Here is an 18,119-nt window from a genome sequence, read left to right on the forward strand (position 1 = left end):
TGGACCCATATGGCAGTACCACTCCCTGTGGCTGTGATTGTCATGCCATGAGCCAGCAGTGCAAGCAGTCAGCTCTGAGGCTAAACTACTAAAAAATAGAAACAATTAAAGCATAGAAACAACAACAATACAAACAACTGTAAAATAGAAACTGCTGGCTTCAGTATACCGTGACTTTAGGAGGATCCTGCTTTCTAAACGCTGGAGCCTTAATGTTGCAGTAACTTGAATGCTCCTCATTTCAAAATACTGTTGTCTTATGCATAGAACTGGAACAGCACTGATCAAATTGTCTGTAGGTTAAATAACAAAACATAAGCATAGAAACATTCTCTCCATCCAAGAGAATACTGCTCTGAGATTCTACAGTTAAGAGATTTTTTTCACCTCATGTGATATCAGTCTCTCTCCAGACTTCCTAGTTTACTTACAAGCCAGATGTCTTACCAGTCTCAGCATTTCCCTGCATGTAGAATTGCAGAAGGGCAAACCGCACGATAACATTTTTCCTTCTCAAATTTCGAAAACCCTCCCAGAAGCAGCTATTTGTGCATGCAGATGTGGACCTGCAATTCTCATGCTGGTACCGATCCATCAAAATCAGCACCATGAATGAAAGCCCTGCCATCCCAGAAGCAGCTGTCAGTTTGAATCCAAATGTACATTCCCCCTTGTTAGATGAAACAAGACTGTCAGCCCCCTCCACTTTGTTATTTACTTATAGTATTGTATAGTTTTACTGTGGCTATGGATGGTCTCCTGTGGGAATGACTTGTTTTTTTCCTCCTGACTGTTACTGCACATGACTGCCCTGTTGTTTCATATTGCGAGTCAGGAATGCTCCAAGGGTAGCTCTGAGAATGGCACTCAGCTTGCAATTGGGATCATCAGTTACATGCAAAGTGCTGAAAAGAGTTTTTGCAGTTCTTTTGATTTTTCATCCTCTTGGTTAAAGTATAAAAATCTTTGACTAATACAATCTTTGGAAGTGTTTGTTTGGGGCATCTATAACTCTGTCAGAGAGCCTCTGGTGTACTTTGGGATCTGGACACATTCAGCTTCGTTTCTCATTCGCGAAGTCCAAATATTCACAGAGGCACCATTTACACAGAGTTATGAGACCCATCTGCACATTTTTCTTTCTGTGGGCCAGGGGGAAGAAATGTAGAGGAGAGGAGCTGAAGGGAAGTTGGGAGGCAGACACGGTGAAGAGGACTGCGATGAACGAATGTTTGTCCACCCTTTGTGCTGAGTGCCTTTGCGCCACCTCAGCACACATTGGGCTCCTCTTTGCAAGACTTTTGTACCTCCTCAGAGTGGAGGAAGCATAGATAAGCGTAATGAACACAAACATATTAACAATTACTCGATTCCCTTAAATCTCTTTCTTACATGCCGCTCATTTTGCTTAGAATATAGATCCTCTGTAACCAGTTTTCTTACGAAAAATATTTTCTACTGCTATTTTATCAGGGATTTACCCATCAGCTTAATAAAAGAAGTGAATTCAGGTGGATTGGTATAAACTAATGTGACTTGGTTATCATGATAGCATTAGATAGACATCAGTTCTTTAATTCACACCATTCAGGCTAGCAGACAAGCCACAAGCAAGACACTGTTTCTGTATTTTTCACGACCAGTGACATCTTGTTAGGTGGTGGGAAGTACTTACAGCCCTCAGTAAAGTGAGATCAGTAGGAACTCAGCACTTCTGAAGTAAGGCCACAGGAAAATGGACACTCAAACCCTGGTGAATGCCCAGATATTCTGTGATGATGAAAAACGGGAAAACAGTTCACAGATCGTAACACATAGAAAATATAATGAAAATAAATAAAATGCATCCATATATAGTGAAAATGATGACAAATAATTTAGCTCTTTCACACTTGTTTTAGGTTTCAACAGAGCTGCCAAAAATTCAGTCTTCATGGGAGTTCATGGGAACATTTTCTTTGTTTTTGATCTGTGTGGGTTTCTACCCAGTAAACCTCTGAACACGGCAAAAATCACAGAATGAAACTTATTCAGAGCTCTTTGGCTCTACTCACTTTCTAGACTGAAGCTGTTCAAAACTAGAAAATCAGTGACTATATTGGCACATAGCTTGAGAGTAGCCTAGGCTGTCCTGAAAGTCTCGGGAGTTTGCAAGAACATCTTAATCAGCACGGTCTAATTTCTGAGCACATTTTACATAAGCTGTAGCCTAAAGCATCCTGGATAACTTTAACACTCCCTGAAACAATGCCTTAACTCCATTCACTAACTGAGTTTCTCAAAAATGATCATCTGATGTGTTTTGGGAATCTAGGAAGGGAATAATTATTACAAGATGTAAATATTTCTTGTGTGATGAGGAGCACTTGGGTAATTCTTTTTCACTGTCTCAGATACATCCCATTAAATTTCTAAAAATTTGATAAATTACAGGAATTGTGTACTTTTTATTAGCATTTCTCTTGGAAATTATAACATGCACTGATCCTGACCACTAGAGACAATGCTTCTTAAATCATTACCATTGGCTAAAAAGTCAGAGTAATTCTTTATTTTGTGATAGCAAATTACTGGCTTGCCAACAATGCAGTGTCAGAGCAACTAAAGTGACCTTTGAATTGTGCAAAAAATTGTGTCTGCATGTGTGTCTGATACAAATGTTAGCACAGATCACTTTGGTGTCTGGATGGTTTCACTGTAATGCTCACTTGATTGGAGCACTTGGTAAATTCCTTGTTATTAACATTTGGAGCGTCTTACTCGGACATGAACTTTATTATGTGGAGTGAAAACTGAATAAAAGATTGGAAACAAATGCTAATGATAAGCAACAATATACCGAGTTGGAGGGAAGTCTGCAGGGATTATAACTGATCCTGATTTTATGTAATGACTTTATTTACGCTATAAAAGGAAATTAATTTTTTTCATATAAAAGCCTAGCATGTTGAAGTAGTTAACAAAACGATTCTTAAATTACTGGAGGTTGGTAATGCGTTACCAGCTCTCCAGTCTCTCTGTCTTGGGGATCAGTTGTGTTTCACGTGCCTGCATGGTGCTGATTTCCCTCTGCGCTCTTCTCAGTACATATGAAATCAATGGGACCTGGGAACCGAGACCCTTTATTACTTTTCTCCTTCCTGTTTTTCTGCCTTGGGCGATTGCTTAGTCTTCCTCACGTGTACACTGGTGAGGAGGTAGAAATCATTTCTCCAAAGGGACTTTTAAGGTTGGGAATATGGGCAGGAAACAGCACAATTAGATTCAACAGAGAAAAAAACCCCACAAACTAATATAGCTCAGGGAAAATCAACTTAACTACATAATCAGCAGCAGAGTAATACTTGGATACCATTGAATACATGAAGATTTAGGAGAGAAAATTGTAACAAACCAGAAGTGACTTTGCAACAACTTAGGGCAAAGAAGCTGCTGTGTTCGTCGATTGTGTGCATAGAAACATCTCAACAATTCTCAGGGACACAGTACTCCCTCTGGAGGTGCTGCAAGAGGCTTTCCTCTGGGATTAGATGCTCAAGGCTGTTCTGGGATCCTTGTATTGAGAATGAATACTTCAGTAAGGATCACCTCAGTGGTCCTTACCAACAAACCACCAACACGGTCAAGGATATAGAGAGAAACTGGAAAGATTCTGAATGCTAAATACTCATATTTTTGGTAAGGAATCACTACATATGGTGGAGTGGTGTAGAGGCAGAGAAAAATGTATGATGCCACTTTAAGGGCTTACAAAAACATTACTCATTTTTCACCCTGGCTGCCAAACTCAGAATATTCATCTCTGCTCTCACATCGGCCCTATCTTCTGCACCCGTTGTTTCTTCATGGTGAATTCTTCATGGTGAAAGCAATAACAGACTATTCTGTATGAGAGGCTGGAATAGGCAGGGTGACTTCTTACTACATTGCACCAGTTCGTACCTAGTTTACATTGGGTGGGATTTCTATTCATTGATCACTCTGGTCAGTGTTTGCTAAGAAAAGTGAAGAAAGAAATTCTTTACTGTAACGGAAGGTAACAAATACAGGCATGCCAACACTGTCACAGAAAAGGTTTATGCCTTTTTATTCTTTCTGCCAAAATCATTCCAGAGGTTGTGCTGTAGCTTGTGTAGCCAGTTTGGAAGTAGCAAATGTTGCATTAGTGCTATCTAGAATTTCCTAAAACTGAAAGATTAGCAGCGATGTTTGGGCTCATTCTTGCCCCGTGTTGAAAAGAGCACTTTACCATTGCTCTGAAGGTTTTATCAGAGAAGATCACAATGAAACCTACAGAAAATCAGTGACAAGTGGAGGAAAAATAGAAAAGTCCTAGCGGTGAGGTCTCTTGGAATGTTGCCTAATGAAAGGCCATCAGACTTATCATTGGGCAAACCGTGAAAAAGATTACATCCTTGGAGGCATCCCAGAGGAAGATGGATGTTATTTCTATCCTGTCCTCCCTAAGAGGAAGAAGACACCACAAATATCTAAGCAGTACTCTGCCAGGAAGCATTATGAGGAAGGCTGAAGGGACACACTGAGGATGTGCTGAAAGCAAGCATGCCCTAGCAGCATGACTGTGGGTTCCTGTCTGTCACTAATCCACATTCCCTATTTCTGCCATGTTTTTAGGAGACTCCTTGGTGGGGCGAAGGTGATCCTTTCCTTCCTTCATACTAAGCCTCTCACACTGACTTTCTACTGTTCTCTGTACTCCCTAAAGTGTCAATATTACATTTATAACATATGCTGCTGATATGTCAGACTTGGTACATATAACTACAACTACATGAAGGGTTTCATGTTCTCTGAATGCAGGTCCAACCTAGAGCTGCACATTTCAGGTCAGATGCATATTGTGCTAATATTTATCTCTAAAATTAATAGCAAGGAACTGAAGGCTCATTTTTACAGGAAGCAGAAGAGTTTTGTAAAAGGCCTGTGTTTCAGATTTGTTTAGAATTCCAGCTAAAGAGATGCTTCAGCTAGCAGAGTTAACCATCTAAAGACAGCTGAATACACAAGTGCTAAGTAGCTCCAGAAAATAATTCTGGGGCATTTTGTCTGAGATACACAGGAACTCTAAATTGCACCTTCCACATTTTTCCATACCCACTTGAGTTGAGGTGTAAGTGTTGCATTGCTTGTGCAAAGCACAATGTATTTCCATTTAGAAATTTTGTCCCGCACACCTGAAGTATTTGCAATATATTTTAAAATGCTCATCTTAGCAAAATGTTCCTGATTTAAAGAAAGTGTTTCAATCAGAAGAAATAACATTAGCAATTAAACTGAACTATTTTATTTGACCGACTCTGAGACTACAACTCTCTTCAATGGTCAGAATAAATTTGGGTTTGGAGGTGTTTAAACAAATGCACACTTCAGTTGAAAGCAGGCTGCAGTAACGAGATTCAATAAAAAATTCCAATTGTAGGCCTCATGTTAAGTCCTGAAGCACATTTTTGGGTTCCCACGTGCCTTGTTTCCAAGATGGTAGCACCTGGAAAAACATGCAGCTTGATTTTTGTAATAGACACAAGATCAGGTCAGGACTGCAATATACTGCCTGGCTTAGAAGTAGGGCAATGTTGCTGCAGTTTCAATGTGTGACTTTTATGCCACAGAATAAGAACTTACTGGGCTATGATTAGTGGCCACATATAGTTTCCATGCAACAAAGTGAAAAAAAAGATAGAGTGTTTCAATAGCCAAACCAAAACATCCCAAAAACCAGGCCAGAAAAATTCTATTGCCATCCTTAAACCTGTTTTTCCATTAATTGAAATGCACTTGCATTTACTGAGTCCTTCAGGAGAAAATGGGAAAAATGGGACAGTCCTTCTTTGTACCTTCTCAAATTTTCCATCCTCCCTGCAGAATAAATTCAGTCCTTACAGTGAGTTGAAATTTTAATGTGTTTTGACTATTTCCCACATGAAGATTTCCCTTTGCTTCACATCATTTCCTGTGGCGAAAACAATCTCATTGGTCCATGACATCTTCTTCCTCATCATTCCAAGTTTAAAGCAAAATCAGGTGTAAAATGGCAGAAGTTAATCCTCAGAGATGTAATATAGCTTTATTTATTTATTTATTTATTCGTATATTGAGAACTGGTCTCTATTATTCAGTGTGCTGCTTCTGACGGCAGCGATAGTGAGTGGGATGAAATGAGAGAGATGGGCAGCCCCTTTGGGAAGTGCAGGCAAAGGACAATGTCCCTGCTGGGACACAATCATCTGTAGGATGCTCACAAGCCGTTCCTGCAGCCATGTACCTGCAACAAATTAGTGCAATGCTTGTACTCTCATTGTTTTCATATCCCCTCCACAACTAAACCACGCATGGTAATTAAAAGGGATGATTAGTCAATGAGGAGTATTTACATCGTGAGCAGATTTTAGCAATGAAGGAGAAGAAGCACCAAAAGCGCTGAGAAAAGCTCCCAGCAAGCAGCAGAGCACAGGCAGCTTTCCCACACTGCTCTGCCTCCATTCTGATTTACAGCCCTCCTGTGGCTCCCTGCTGTGCCTCTTCTGCTCCAGACACTGCCAGGGGTGTGAAATGGCTTTAGTAGTTTTTGCAGGTGGACTCCTCTCCACCAAGGACTGCTTTGACATGTCTCCAGGCTGTAACATTAAAGGCAGCGCCCGGGAAAGTGTCCTGCAGGGATTGATCCTGCTCTGTGCTTTGCTACAACATCCTGAGCAGGTCTGGATAAGCCTCATCATTTCTCCAAGTCCCTTGTCTGTAAACTGGCGATGGTGTGAGCAATAATACATACTGGTTGTATAGCGGGGAGGGCGCTGGTTAATTACTGAGTGTTTATGCAGGCAGGTCAGCAGAGAGACTGCTACATGATAGCTAAATATTAGTGTGAAATCGCAGAAGATAACTGCTTGTATCCTCCCTTGCACAGTGCAGTGATATTTTATCTGCTTGTTATTTTGCACCACGTTTCCCGAAAGCTGAAAATACTTAGTGTCTGTTTAAAAGAAATATTTCAAAGAACACATGCTGGTTTGGTTTGTTTCCCGCTGTGCATAGCACCTGCACACAACTGACACTGGTGAGATCTTTGCTTTAATAGAAAAGGTAAAATGAAGTGTTACTTCTCTTTAGGCTCAGTTAAAGAGAACACTATTAAAAATACTTGTCTCCTAGCCAACTTTTTTCCTTTTTTTTTCCCTTTTTTTTTTTTTTTTTTTTTTTTTTTTTTCCCTGTAGTCATATCTGTTTTGGTGCACATCTGTGCATGAATGTGTTCCTCTCCTCTGTGCCCTGATACACAACCCTCTCCAGAGCCAAGAGAGAAAAGTTTATGAGACTGCCACTTCATTTTGGAAGGCAGGGAGGAGGCTTTTCACATAAGATCAGGCCAATTTTGGTTGTTATTTCAGCTGACAACTGTGTATCTACAGACATGAACAGTTGCAATGCAGTCAAAAAACCTGTAGACACCCCACCCCTGGAGGTGTTCAAGGCTAGGTTGGATGGGGCCCTCAGCAGCCTGATTCAGTGGGTGGCAATCCTGTTCATGGCAGGGGGGTTGAAACTGGATGGGCTTCAAGGTTCCCTCCATCTCAAGCCATTCTGTGATTCTATGAAAGTGTGTGAGTCAAGATTGACGGGTTCTAAGTTGACTGCATTGTCCTTGTGGCATACTTCTTTTATCACGCAGTTTGTTGCTTCATTTTTCTGTATTACAGAAAGCAGTGCTATAGTAGCTGTTCCAGCAGTGGTTCCCACAGTGTCTGTGTGGCAGTATTTCAGCTACCCTGGGGTAGTCCTGAGGGCTATGGTACGTGGTGGGGCTGTCCTTGTCTTGGGCACAAGGAGCCAAGAGCTGGAATCAGGGAGAGCAGGCAACATCCTGCAGGAGGATCCTGAGATCCTCCTGCGATCCACCACAACTCAGGGCATCCCACTACCTAATCTAGGCTCTTCTGCAACAAGTATTCCTTCTGGGATAGTGCAGTGGTATTTCACTAAAGACGGCATCCATTAGCAGATTGCTGAATTTAGTCAAAAGTTTATGGAGAAGAGGATTGGAGATAAGATCCAGAAAGGGTGTAGTATAGTTTTTTCACCCACACTTGTGTGAGGTGGAAGACGAAGCCTGATTTCATCTTGCTTAGGATTCTTGTTGCCATTTGCTGCAACCACAAGATTTACTTGGTTAAGCAGTATCCAGAAACAATGCTGTATTATAACAGATAAATAAATGTCAGGCAGTGTGAGAAGCTGAGCGAGGCTCTCCAAGGATCTTCATGTAGGCAAGCATTCTCCACATTTTTCTTTTGATGGAAATCCCCTTCCATGTGTCCCAGACTCCTTCTCCTCTCCTCCAACACCTGGTGGGGCAGTTTACCACCCAGGCAAGGGAAGATGAGTATACCTCACTGACACACCTGGAAGCAGCAGCTCTCAGACTGAACAGCAAATGAAGCCTAGGAATATGTAACCTCTCCACAGGTAATGTGAAGAGAGGAAAAAAGGACTGTACTCCCCCGGCACTGTCTGAGTAGCCTCAGACATCCTGATCAGGCATAACAAAGTGTTGGAAAATGATACCAGTAAGGTAAAGTCCTCCTGGATTCCTACATTTGTAAAACAATGTGAAGGTGTAAAAGGGAGGAGTGGAACTTTCTGATGACATCAAAGTTGGTCTGCAATCATCTGGTGAGACTGGAGGTGTGTATTGTTTGTGAGACTTGGAAAAGCTGGAGGATGGGGAGAGACAGTGATGGTCATCCAATCTGGATATGGCCAAGTTTCTTTAGTTCATTGAATGAAGGAGGCTTGCAGCCTGTCAGGACTGTGGATTAGCTTCTCCTGTCATTACCATTTTTCTACATTAAGTTAGAAATATACTGAGCCATAAACAACCATCCAAGTATCTTCCCATGGAGGAGGGAAGTTCTTGATGAGACCAGTGCTAGAAAATTCTCCTCAGTTTTGCTGAGAACATTTTTCAGGTATTATAAAAAACTGGTGAGTGAGGATAGAAAACCATGGAAATCACTCAAGTCCTGGTGAGGGACTCCCTCCAGCCAGAGACCTGCAAAGCTGAGTTGCCCAGTCTTCATTGCAGAAAAGTGATTTCACCACTGACTGTGATGACAGGTTAGTCATTGGCCTTGAAGAGTCTGCAGTTCTCTTCCAGAAACACATTCAATCAGGAACAGTTTTGTGTAATCACCTTTCGAAGAAGAGAAAGCCAAGGTCTGAGAAACAGGCTAAAATTACAAATAAAGACATGGATATTCAGCAGGGAATGTGACTGTCTGGTCTGGGAAGTGAGCAGTAAAGCAAGTGATTTTTTCTGCTGATGTCCTTCAATGAAATTACATGTTCTTCTATACTGAGTTTTTAACCACACTCAAGTTACTGAGATGTGGTATCAAAGTAAAGAGTAACAGAAACAAATCTAGATGTTCTTAGAGCAGTTGTGAAATAATGTTGTACTTCTTTGAATGAAGAATATTTAAATGAAGAATAAACTCAGTCACAATGCCTGAGAGGCGCAGCAAGGTAGGAGCACTACAGGTACAGTTATCACAAGTCAGCTGACACAAGATAACTTACTTCTTCATGCCTTTGACAACAATAGCTTGGCTTTGTTTCCTGGACAACCATGGAAGTGATCAACCCAGTCATGCTAGCTGGCAAAGCAGACTGGCAGAAGAAAATTTCTGATGGCATTGCTGATGGTGCCATTGCCTTCCTTCTGCAAGCCTAGTTGTGGATTTGAAAAGACTGAAGACTTTGTGATAAGAAATGCATACTGTTTCAGGGCATGTCTCCCTTCCAAGGATATCAACTGGGATCATCTCACACGCTATATAATTTTCAAAGCTACCATGATGGGGTGGCAACCCGCTCTACTGAAGCTGCTTCAGTGAGGTCCAAGGAATCCATGAATGAGTGTCTCATCCCAATCAGGGATGTTCTTGCAGAACCACAGGACCCAGTGTCTAGGAATAAGTAAAAACTGAGACACACACACAGAATACATATCACAATAACTGGTTATTAACTTCATCTTTCATAGTTCCAAAAGAATTTTTTTCTCAGCTGTGAGCAGATGTGTATTAATGGTTGGATTTAAAATGGCTAAGCTCAGATCACAAAAATATTTTGGCAATGTAATCCACAAAGTAATGCTTATGACAGAATATGCAGAATAACACTAATATTTCAAGAGGGATTTAGAAATAGATGAGATTTACTAGTTGAGAATGAAAAATAAGATTTGATATTTAAACGTACAGGGACTTTGGATGAGGAGTTACGAATAACACTGTGAAAGGTTTTCAGAGTTCAAAACAAAAGAATCCTGAACTCAGCTCTTCTCAGCAGGATAGGCTGAAATGAGTTATATACACTCATGCAAGTGAAGTGAATACTGTCAGTGTGGATGAAGTCAAGCTGCTGCACATTCATGTGCAATTGTGGCCTGTAGTGGCTTTTGCTGGTAGCAAAGTTTTTAGTGTGTCTCAGCACCTTACAGATGGCAATATGATCAGACCAGTGGTTGTGGTGAGGTTACTTCCACACGGGACCACCCAGAGTTCAGACCCCGTGTCTGAGCGCTGCCCAAACGCTCCCTGAACTCCGGCATGGGGCCGTGCCCACTGCCCCGTGCAGCCCGTTCCGTGCCCGCCGCCCTCCGCTGCAGCCCGTTCCTGACCGCCACCCCCCCCTCCACTGACGCAGCTCCATGCCGTTCCCTCGGGCCCTGCCGCTGTCACACGGAGCAGAGCTCAGCGCTGCCTCTCTGCTCCCCGCTCTGGGCTGCGCAGACCAAGGGGCCTCAGTGTTCTTCATACATCTTGCCCTTTAAATCCTTCATTGTAATTTTTGCTGTCTGTTGGACACACTCTAATATTCTTATGTCCTTTTTCTATTGCGGCACCCAAACTGCACCCAGTGCTCAAGGTGAGGCTGCACAGCGCAGAGCAGAGTGGGACAAGCCTTCCCCTCACCTGGCTGGCAATGTAAATGAGAACGAGATATTGTACAGATAAGATTGACCAGCATGGAAATAATGAGTGTTTTTGTGCCTGGAGCTACGCAGATGAATTAATGCATGTGTTAGGGCCTGGATTCATTCCCCATAAATGTAGGCACTTAGCCTGAAGTCTCCCAGTTAAGAGTTCACTAGTTGACTTCAGTTCCCAATGGACAGAGGTAGGTTATTCTGGGAAACGGTTTACCTAAAATCTGAGTAGAGTTGAGCACTTGGCTCTTCCTCACATACAGGAACACCAGGGGTCCCTGTGCAACTGTGCAGCTGATAGGTTTTCTGATTCAGTGTGGGTCTGTTCCATCAGTGGCAAGTATTCTGTAGCCAAGATCAGGCATCATCAGTATTTCTCACTTTGGGATCAACATTGGAAAGAGGCTTGCTCTGAAGCTGTCCAGATCATTTTTGCATTAATTCTGACTTAATTCATAGGTCTGATTGTGTATTCTGCTGCTATCTGTGAAATTACTCATAGGTTCCAAGAGGTATGCATGTGCCTTGTTTATCTAAATAATTCTGATTACAGAATAGCAGGTAGGAAATTCTAATTACAGAAAATCTGCAAAAGGACATTAGAAGCAAACTTCACCTTGGAAATCACTCACTGCAAGCTGTTCTCCTCCTTCTAGTCTTCACAGTGCCAAGGCAAGCAGAGCCACATGCTGCAGGCAAGAGGCCCTCCAGTGCATTAGAAGAGGAATTCCATCCTAAACACCTCAGAGGCTTGAGAAGGATTAGTAGCCCTTGGGGTAGGCAGTTTGAAGAAGTGGGCTTCATCTAGCTCTCATCTTTGACTTTTGAAGGAACCAACCATAAAAATGATTGATGTCTCTACTGATAAATGTAGGTAGATATTCACATCAGCAAATTAGGGAATTTGACTGTAGTTTATGTGATTAAGAAGAGCAGCAGTAAGCCAGTGTATTCTGTGCTGATGGTAAAGATATCAACATAAAGATTTCAAGAGAACCCAGTAAGGGAGAAAAATAAGAAGTGTAACTTCATTGGAGTTGGCCAGTATGGTTTTATGAAGTATAGGTCGTACTTAATTGAGTGACTGATTACTTTTCAATGATAAAGTTGCCATAGTAACTGTGGAAAAGTTATGTATTAATACAGTAGAATTTTCAAAGACATTTGCTGGAGTCATTTCTCAGATTGTTAATAAACGTACTGAAAATAGCCTGTTTAGAGGAAAACTGGGTCAAAAGATTAAGTTTATTTTTAAATAATCTTCCTAAAGGGTACATTGTGAACACACAGCTTCTAAAAGTTCTGTTATTTTCACATTTTCAAATTGCTCATATTGTAAAGACAGAGATATTTGCACAGTTAATATCAACAGAAAAAAGGAGAGAGACTTTCAGAGAGAAGCTTTCAGCCCTTTCCTAGGCTTTGCTGGGGTTCTGAAATGATTCTCCCCATGTTTCATAGTTTCTGCTGCCCTCCTTGTGTATACTCTATAAACGCTAACTAGTCACTGACTTCTCTCTGTGGTGAAATAATGCCACCATAGAAAGATGAGGTCCAGTTAGGCAAGAAGTTGAGTTGAATAGTGCTCAAGTGAGATTGTTTCTACCCACAATGGTACAGATGTGGCTTACAAGACACTGAATCATTCCTTAGAGTGAAGCTTGGAGTTAAAGGAAAGTGGAATAATAATATTATAAATACGGAATATTAATATTAATATTAATATTAATTATATATTAATATTAATAATACGGAATTTTAATGTGTGTATATTATTTTCTCATCTCAAGTCTATGAACCTACACGCTAAGAGGACATTTAAAGAAAGTTGTCACAAAAAAAATAAATCAAGACTTTGGAGCTTAATAACAAATCCCTTTTCCTTGTATTTACTTTGAACATTCCTTTGTATAGTAGCCACTTTTCAAAGTATTGGACAGAAAGTTTCCTTCCTGTCATTTATTTTATTTTGGTGTTTCTAAGACCAGCATTTTACAGATTTTAATGTCCAATTCTTTAGTGATTTCCCACCTGAATGACATTTTACAATGTTGACTAGCAAAAACTAACAGATCAGCTTCTTGCTTTTATTAAAGAGTTCCTCTGTCGAATTCAGAAGAAAATCTTATGAAAGATTGCTAAATGGCAAAAGGCAGAAAAAGGGAAAATACAACCTCCCTTCCCTAAAATTCTAACAATATTTGGGAAGTAGTAAAATATAAAATTGTGAAATATTTTTTAACATTCCAGGCCATGGGAAAAAGAAGTGAACTGAGTGAACTGCTAAAAGCGCAGGTAGCTCTGTTTAAATTAATCCAGACTTGTGACATATGAAGATCTGACCCACAGGTAACTTTAAATTGTATTTTTTTTCTTATTTGTGTATATCCTGATGAAATCATTGCTCTATGTCGAAGTATCAGTGTGATATGGATGCTGGCTTTCTGTTTGACTTTTATTTGACAAGCCATGCCAATCTGTTATGCTGATCTGACAGAATATCAAAATTATAAACAATAATTTTATAGACAGGAAAGAATGTAAAGTTTATTTAAAGAACCTGTTCCAAGGAGATACCTTTGGCTGGGAATCTCTTTGCTTTTTGGGCTGGGTTTCTTCCCGGTTTGCTGGAAGCAACTCCGTCCTCAGTGATAAGACAGGAGAAGGAGGCACAAAACACCTGGTAAGGCTAAGGGAGGCCACTTTTCCTAGCAGAAGAGGATTTTTTATTGAGTTACCTCAGAGGTTAGTATGGATATAGTTGCTGGTCAAATCCAATCCTCTCATGTTTACTACAAATAGGTAAAAATAAACCAACAACAGTGGCATAATTTTTTGTAATATGATTTGCACACCACACTGGGAAAGTATCACATGGTGAGGAAAGTAAGCGTCATTTCTTCTAGCTGCTGGGTTAAGGCATTTGTCTTTTTCACCCACATTGCACTGCGAGTGTAGAAATGCAGTTCTTCAGCAACTGCCCCCACTTATTCATGTCATTTGCTCCACTGTTAGCTGTTCTTTCCTTTGTTTTTTCAATTTCTGTCTTTGTATGTCATCACGGTATCACAGAATGATTTGGGTTGGGAGGTACCTTAAAGACCATCTTGTTTGAATCCCGGTGCCACAGGCAGAGTGGAAGTGGAGTAGGCTGCCAGAGACACTCTGTAGACTTCATCACCAGTCTTGACTGAGTAGAGCCCAAAGAAATTTGGTCTGAATTTGGTGTTGACCTTCTTTTGTGCAGGAGGTCTGGCAAGACTTTGGTAAACCAAGGCCTCTTTCGATTTGTTCTCTTCAGATCCTATCAGAAATAACCAGTTAAAGTCATATTCTGCCTCTCAAAAGAGACTCAACAAAAGAGACTCAAAAAGAACAAACAGTCCTAAGCGAGGGCATTATCCATGTGCACTGTATAAACAAACTCACATAAGTTATGATGCTTTCAAGAGTCTTTATAAAGATTTACATATGCACCAGAAATCTAACAAGTCTGAATACAGTCATGTTGTAGTTAAGTGTGTTTTCTGTAGGTGATAGCTTTTATTTAATATTAACTTGATTGCTGCTAAGACTAACCACACATTTCCTTGCCACTAGCTATACACTAAAATTTCACACTCATTATTTTTTGTGGATATGAGTGTTAAGATACCAGGAATTTGCTAATGTTTCATAGTAATCTTCCTTATTAAGTAATGTGCTTAGGTTACAACAAAGCCTAGAGAAGTAGGAATATTATATTTGTTCTTAAACTACATGGGACTATTCTAATACTATTTTGATCTATTTTTATCTTTTCCAAAGAAGCTCCTTAGCATGGTTCACAATCTAGCATGGGCCAAGGATTGTTTTGAATATTGAGACAGTTAGAAATACTTTTTTGAAGGGTAAGAGAGCTCACATTCAGTCTTATGGAGGTTTGTTATCATAGAAGAGAAGAGTAATTCTGTTCTTCGGTCATGAAAAAGGAGAGCTAGGACATAAATCTTCATTTGTTACTGCAAGAAAGAATTTGATTGACCGTAATCTGGATTACAGAGTTCATATCAGGCTACTGCTCATGACAGATCACATCTGTTTGAAATCCTTCACATAAGACTTGTGTGTAGTGATGTGGTGTAAATCTGTAGTAAATATATTGATTTAAATTGACTTAGTTATTCCAGTTATTACAGAAATACATGGGATGACCTGAGGTGCCTACACAGAGAAGTATGATGAAGGAAGACTGATGAAACTGTTCCACCTCTTTCTTTATTCATTTTGAGATGACCTACGTGAATTGTCAGTTTCAAAATGATGAGTAGCATTTAAGAAAATCAGTTCAGATTATGCTGATTGTTTTAAATCTATCTCACCAACTGGTTTGCATTTGCTGATTTGTCTTTTACATCACATTTTGCTGTTTTGCATTTTACTTATCTGATTTTCCATCCCCAAACTTCCTGCTTTTTGTATGCAGTCATTATGCCTCCTCTCACAAATCTTCCCCTGCCCTTTTTCCTTCCCTTCCTCTATAGGCAGAGGACTAAAAATGAGATCAAGATAATCAAGAATCATGAGTAATAGGGCAAGAATTCTAGACATGGTGCAATTTTAAGGATGAGTCTGTGGATTTAGAAATAGAATTGCCCTTGGCTACTTGCTTACTCTGCTGCAGACTTTCAGAGCTCCTAGGAAACTGAAGTTTTTTGCTGAAGTGAAAAGATTTATTCACAAACCTGTCACCTGGGATAGGGATCAATCTTGATTAGAGGATTTGGTTTGCTTAGAGTGAATGCATAGTTTACTTTAACTTTAGGACACAAAGAGACATGTTAGTTCTTTGTTACTGCTAGTCACAAATTCTGTTGTTTACATGCAGTGGAAAAACAATGCCTAAAGACTGGCTAGCATGTGCTGATTTGGTTTGTAACAGTGATTGCAGTATCATGTTGACCCTTACCAGACATTTAGCATTGCAGGTTGAAAACGCAAGACATTGAATGTATACATTCAATATTCAGTGTATTCAATAAATACATCCCATGTATTTCAATATCACTCTGGAATAAATAAGCTAAGGAATTATGCTTCTCATTGGCAAAAATGTCTTCTGGACCGTATACAGGATGACAAGCTACTGTATGAAAAGGAACATTCAGTCCTCCAAAATGAAAACAGATCCATTTCACCGTATAGATACTTGTTATCTATATCACATCCAAGCTGGATGTAGCTCTGGGCAGCCTGGTCTAGCAGTTGGTGACCCTGACCACATCAGGGGGGTTAAAACTAGATGATCTTTGAGGTCCTTTTCAACCCAGGCCATTCTGTGACTATATGATTCTACAGTCAGTGAAAAGCTGGAGCATGCGTCCTGTAGTAGACTTACAACCAAAACAGAATGCATAAGACTAGTTATGGATTATGTAAGAAAAAGACATAGACATTCTTGATGTTTAATTTCCTTTCTTCTTTTTTCCTTAAACTCAGCTCATTAAAGTATTATATATTGCCTAGTTTTAAAGACCAATCCTAAAAATGATAAGACAGGATTATAATAGAACAGACCAAGCTTTACTTTTTACACTCATTGCATGTCTTTGCAATGAGCATCATGGTCTAGAGGAATGTGGCTTTATTCCAAATCCATCTCTGAGCTCTTGCTCTACTAACATGGTCAGCTGCAGTCAGTCATTCCTTTCACCTTTGCGTCTGTGCTTATGGACATACTTTGACTACTCTTGGTCTTCTTAGACAGGATCTTGCTTTGGGCAGCAATTTCCAACTGCTTCTGTTCTCACTATGCAGAGACTCCTGCATTTAAAAGCAAGTGAATACTAATTTGCATGCCTGGGACTGATCCCTAAAATTAAACCATATGTTTAACAGCTGCCATCAGCTGCTTTCAGCAAAGCAGTGGAAGTAGATTAGACAAGGCCTGGGGAAGGAGAAACTGCGCAACAGGGAAAGAAGGAGCCTCATCAAGTGCTCTCAGGTCCTGTATTTATTGCTTTGTGGGACAGGCACTTCTAAAAGCGTGACTGACAGCTCAGAGCATGCACTTGGGACAATGCAGTCCTCTTGAGCAGCTATACGTGTCTTTGAGCCTGGAAAGTCCTGCTCCATAGGGCTAGGTGTGTGGGTTGACAGTAGTGGCAGGTTGTGTTTCCCAGCAAGAAGAGCTGATGAGGCTGTGATGGAAATTTCCAGCCTGGGGAGGTAGACAGTGAAGGCCACAGCTTCAGAACACAGGCTCACACACCAGTTACTGCATCTTGGCAAGTCATTCAGGTGGGCAGTGCCCCATGGCAGCCCATCTGCATGTTTGTAATGCCTGGAAAATGTGTGGCAATTCAGGTTATCCTGGCTTACATTCAGAGAGCTCTATTAAAGCAACACATTTATCAGACGTGCTATTTTTCAGTCATTTCATGCTGAGTGACCTTTAATAAATCAGAACTAAACAAAATCCTAATAGGTCAATGCATGTATTTCCTCCTCTTTGTGTCTCCCAGCACAAAGAGCTGATGAGGTTGTGATGGGAATTTCCAGTCTGGGGTAGCAGACAGTGCAGGCCACAGCTTCAGAACTCAGGCTTCAGAACACTTATCACACTGATAAGCGTTCACCTCCCTTCCCTTTGCCACGGGTCAGCAGCACATCTGTAAGTGGTTCCTGACTCTGATGGCCTCAGTGCCATGAGGATTGCCCTGCTCCACTAGCCACAAGGCAAACAGACAAAAGGAAAGAACAGTCCTCTGAACCTTGAAGATACTTCCATTACTTTATGCATTTGTTTATATGCTATATAAATAGAAGTTTACATAAGTTTACATATAAAAACACAAACTCATTTTATGTATGTATACACATATGGATGTGTTACATTGTGTATGTATGTGCAATGCATACATATAAAGATATATGAATACCTGCACAGCACATGAACTAGATGTCCAAATTGAAAGTATTTGGATTGAGAGAGCTTGTGCTTGGAGTTGAGTTAGATGAGGATTTACATTTAGTGGCAGCTCTGATCTACCCTTTGCTGTAGGAATGAGAACAGTGCTTGGCTAGAATGACGAGAGTTAACTAAGCTTACTGCTCCTCTGAGAAAAGCTCA

General features: G+C 40.5%; 1 long non-coding RNA gene across 1 annotated transcript in view; it reads right to left on the reverse strand.

Annotated features, from left to right (window-relative positions):
* Positions 1 to 235: 235 nt before the first annotated feature.
* LOC122178481 overlaps positions 236 to 18,119 on the reverse strand; it is a 39,873-nt gene continuing 21,989 nt past the window's right edge. Inside the window, exons 2-3 of the long non-coding RNA XR_006178341.1 lie at positions 1,676 to 1,770; positions 236 to 293 (exon numbers count right to left, since the gene is read on the reverse strand). This is a non-coding gene — a long non-coding RNA (uncharacterized LOC122178481). The remainder of the gene's footprint in view (positions 294 to 1,675; positions 1,771 to 18,119) is intronic.

The sequence above is a fragment of the Lagopus leucura genome, unplaced genomic scaffold (genome assembly GCF_019238085.1).
Source record: "Lagopus leucura isolate 7727_CA_CO unplaced genomic scaffold, USGS_WTPT01 Super-Scaffold_100002, whole genome shotgun sequence".
Taxonomy (NCBI): Eukaryota; Metazoa; Chordata; class Aves; order Galliformes; family Phasianidae; genus Lagopus; species Lagopus leucura.